The 4933-nt window shown below is 35.2% G+C and overlaps 1 long non-coding RNA gene across 1 annotated transcript; it reads right to left on the reverse strand.

The window, feature by feature from the left end:
• Nucleotides 1-2199: 2199 nt before the first annotated feature.
• On the reverse strand, nt 2200-3125 carry LOC134286874 (uncharacterized). Its single transcript, XR_009996931.1, has 2 exons — nt 2324-3125; nt 2200-2277 (listed from the first exon to the last, which is right to left on the reverse strand). It is a non-coding gene; the product is annotated as an uncharacterized LOC134286874 (long non-coding RNA).
• Nucleotides 3126-4933: the final 1808 nt, after the last annotated feature.

Genomic DNA, 4933 nt, shown 5'->3' on the forward strand with positions numbered 1-4933 from the left:
AAATTGCGAATGAAATAATCAAAGTTTGCCTTGGTGATCGCGACGTTTAATCAGAATAAACTTTAATAAGCTGCTTACGCTGTTAAGTGAATCCCCCTATTAAATATTAATCAACAATTCAGCGAGCTTGCTTGTTTGTGGCTTGCAATTGTTAGTTGGGAAGTTTGTGCTGTCATATCTCTGGATCCAATGGACCGAATGCAATAAAATTTTGAGCATTCATAACTTACACAGCGTAACAAAAATTAACTTTTGGTCTGTCTCAAGAGCGAACTTATGTGTCTCTGACAGATTTTGGGCCGCTGAATCCGAATCCGGGCTCAGGTTTGCTCCAACACGTCACAATTTTGAGCTATACCTCAATTTATAGGGCAAAATATGTGATTTTGGGCTTTTTTTACTGCAAGCCATTAAGCATGGAAATATTTTTTTTAAGCAATCAAAAGGTTAATTGGTCAATCAACATCTAAATTAACGACTCATGCAAAATATTTTGTTTTACCAAATCGAATTTGATAGTTTTAAGCGATTTATGTTAGGTACCGTCAAATAGGGTAACTTGCAACACTTTTTCACTTTAAAGCAATATCACTGAAAATCTAAGACAATATCCTGCCTAAGCCTTTTGGAAGACTTATAAAGTTCGCAACAAGACAGAGTAATTTATCCAGGATTTGTCCAACGAAGGAAAACGATTTTTCGTCGGTGAAAAGAAAATGGATTCCCTTCCACCCATTCTGCTGCGGATTGGTGTCAACGGCGTCAACTCGACTTTGCGATGGACGCCCGCAGCCCAATAAACGCCATTTCGAGCTTCCAGAAGCTGTTCCCGAATGAGAAACTTAAAACTGATCTACGGGAGGAATTCATTAGCTGATACGGAAGCGATTTTCGACCAGTTGGGAAGTCCCATGCTTTAGTTCAAGGATCACAATGTCAATTTTCCGATTGCGACCGGTCGCTACCCCCTGCCGAGACGATTAGTAGGTTGGCTCCAGAGACACGTTAGGCCGAGACGGTAGACCATAACCAGTTGAGGGCTGAAAATCTGTTTTGTGCGATGTCAGCGGCAGACGACCTCTCCACGCAGAAACAAGAAACAAAAGGACTTTCCTTCCTATCATAGGATTGAGAAAACTGAACAGAATCAAAACTTGAGAAACTGGTGAGTTAGTTCCAATTGATCTATTCAATATTTCTTATAAATCTTATCAATGACAAACGCGTTGATAATAAGGTTTGTCCTGTGATTAGTCCTGCTGGGTTAATTGCATATATACATCTATATACATACATCTATGCGACATTGAATTTTAACAAATAATGATTATTATTTTGGTTTCCAGGATTTCTTCAGGTAAATTTCCATAATAAATATTGACATACTTAAACAATTCTATATCCCTATATTTCGCATACATTTCTCAACCATATAAAACTAAACAAATCGGAGCGTTTGGTACGGTATGTTCACGCATCCTTCCATCCCTGTAGATTCTAGAATTGCTTCGATTTTGAAGATTATTTACAAAAATCTAAACAGTTCTAGCATCATCTTAGCGGTAAACACAACGTAGTAGACCTGGCCGCTTTGATTCTTGTATCATATTTTTGATATGCTGCAAGCATCAATACTGACAAGAAAAATATTTGGGCGTAATCTAACCCAAATATTTTCCAGAATGCTTTCTCGTACTGGCTGCGTTTGTGTTAGATTAGATTAGATTAGATTAAAGCAATATCACAGAAAATCTAAACATTTGAACCATCCTGTAAAGCATCGTGTACGCTCAGAGCCGTAGCGTGGTTCCACGGCGCCCTTGGCAAGCATCCTGATTTGCGCCCCATAGTAATGTCTATTGTTTTCATTTTTATAAAATTTCTTCAAAAGTTGTTTTGTTTTGATATTTTGGTGACATTTTTTGAGAAAAAATATTTTTTTTCTCGAGAATTTCATAGGGTCTTGTACCATTTGGGCAGGTGTACCTATTTTGGGCACTTGCCGCTATAACTAATTGAATTTCAAACCGATTGATTTGAGTTTTTGTATAGAGTTAGATACTGTACGTGCCTAACTCTACACAAAAATTCAAATCAATCCGTTTGAAATTGACTTAGTTATTGCGACAAGTGCCCAAAACAGGTACACCTGCCCTTGCACCATTTGTTTCGAATTTCCATTAAAAACTGTTTTGAAAGCATTGTATTTAGTTTGTTGTATTTTAAACGTTATATTTTTTGAGATATTTAGACATTCATCTGTTTATTTCTTCCAACCTGTTTCACATGTTTTATTAGGAATTCATTCAGTTTTTTATATCACTTTTCAACACAACTTCAATAGCTTTTTTAACAGCATACTTCCTAAAGTTTATAACTATCCTGGAGTCCTCTAAGAAGCCTCACATGATCCATTCTTATATTTCCGTGAAAAGTTCATTCAGTTCTGTGCGTACCACAGGTAGTAGTTAATTGCAAAAGCAATTGAGATTGGTAGGGGCTGTTTTTCGAATTAGTTGCTCTAATAACAAAATCTATCTTATCAACCTTAACTTTCATCAACTTATGTTGATTCGGGGTTCGGGGCGGCGCGGACTATGGAAAGAACGCTTAGAATAGCCAATAAATTATTTAAAAAACATAACTAAGACAAACAACTTGTAGCCATACAGCTAGATTTTCACAGGAACCATATTTATTGTTGAGATCAAGTTTTAAAATGCAATGCTCAAGATTTTTTGAAATGGCTGATTTGGTTGAAAATATATTTGGAAGATAACTTGAGACATAGTGAGAATGCTGATGGATTTAATAAAACTTCTACAGAAATTGTGATTTTTTGAAAATGTACACAAAGCTTCCTATTTTTATTTATTATTTTTTAAGATTAAATTGGGAAAAATTTAGAATAATATCTTAAAACGGGTATGAATTCCCAGAAAAAAACTATTGTAAACATTCAAAAGAAAGTCTGAACAAATCTATTATGGAAAAATGCTACAACAGCAAAAACATGATAACTGTGGGGTGTGAAAATATGTGTGTTTCTGAGATACAGTGCATTACTTTGAATCTTGTTAAAAACACCATACAATTCCTTCCAGCCTTTGGCCAATTTGGCGCCCCTCTGAGGCTGGCGCCCTTGGCGGGGGCCAACCTGGCCAGCCCCACGCTACGGCTCTGTGTACGCTAATTACCCAGAGTAGAATACTATGCAGCAATTGATTTATCAAAATATGTTGTCACCTAATCGCGAGGTGCGAAATACATGCTTGTTGCAAGTTTCCCCATCTGTGGGGTAACTTGCAACACAGGACATGAAGTTAAGTTAGCTATCATTAAACAGCACGAACATTCTAGTGCTTAGTCGCATTGTAAATTTTTTATGTAAAGCATGAAAAATGCATTGTTAAGATGTACACTAACCAATTGACATATAATTTTTCATGAAAAGGTTGATAAGTTATTGCAAATGAGAGTACATATATCGTTTAACAACAGGTCTCACGTCCCTCAAATATAAAGTATATATGGATTTCATGACATAGTACTCGTAACAAAATGTCAGCAATGATAATTGTCATTTTTTGAAAAGGTAGAGTGAGTCATGTTTGAGTAGTTTTCAGTTTGAAGCGGTGTTTGACAATTTCAGCTAAAATAACATGATTGAAACACATCTATTGAGCTTTGTAAATATCAAAGTCGTTAATTTGGATACTCAGCTGAAATAATTTAGTCCATCAAGGTTCAGAATTGATGTTGGTGATTGTTTTAAAGCGCCCATAAACTAAATTAATCTTTGAACAAGATGTAACATGAATAAAACTCCATAATATGGTATTTCCTAACAATGTTTGAAAATCACGTTCAAAAAATGTAAAAAATGAGTTGTCATTTGAAAATGAACTCGTTACATAAAGCCTGTATCCGCAATAATCGAGACACAGAAGTACGGCTGTAGCTCTGCAAAGAATCGGTAAAATTGGCCAAATAATTGACTGAGAACTCTTTGGTGTATGTTTATTATTTGTGCCAAATTTCATAAAAATCGATACATTACTTTTAACTGTGGATGAAAAACAAACAGACGTAGTTTAAAGCATTTTGTACAACCATGACCAATTTTCATTCGCATACTAGATGGTTCTTTTACGCTACAGTTCAAGGTTCTGTGATGATAATTATGAAATTCTGTTAGCAGTTATGATACTTATAGAGACACTTTCTTGCAAAATTTCATCAACTTTTTTCAATTGGTTTGAAAGCTACTGGTGTTGATAGGGGTGAGTGTTAGTGAACATTTTTCGTGTTTTTCATGTGCGATGTTTGCCTATTCATAACTTTTGAATTTCTATGCCATTGTTCATGAAATTTTCACAGAAGGTAGTTGATTGATTTTTGAAATTTTGCCTATGCAACGAATTTAGATTCAGAGGTTTGTGTTGAAAATTTCATCCATTTCCTTTGCCAAATTCAAAAGTTACAGCGCTGACAAGCAAAACTAAGGGCTGTACAAAATTCAATGGCGCACATTCTACTCTTTCATTGCTACAACAAAAAGTACTGTACCGATTCACATGAAATTTTGTAGGTTGTAGGTTTTGTAGGTTGTTCATTACACATCTTAAGATGTTATTAGGCCAAATTTGAGCAACTTAAATGTTTCTATTGCAGAGTTACAGCTGTATTTCTGTGTCCCGATTATTGCGGATACAGGCTTTAATCAAGAAATGATCTGTTTCGGTTATTTCTGTCAAAAATATCGTGAAATGAAGATAAATAATAGAAGGTTTTGTCAAATTTAACTGTTGCAAGTTACCCCATTATGGTTGACAAATATAATAAAGATTTTTTTCATTACTTAGTCGATAAGTTTATTAAACTTTTATCGTTCAGCTAAGCTTACTATTAGGTACCCTAACTGCAACCAAGG

This window comes from Aedes albopictus, chromosome 1, assembly GCF_035046485.1.
Source record: "Aedes albopictus strain Foshan chromosome 1, AalbF5, whole genome shotgun sequence".
Classification (NCBI taxonomy): Eukaryota; Metazoa; Arthropoda; class Insecta; order Diptera; family Culicidae; genus Aedes; species Aedes albopictus.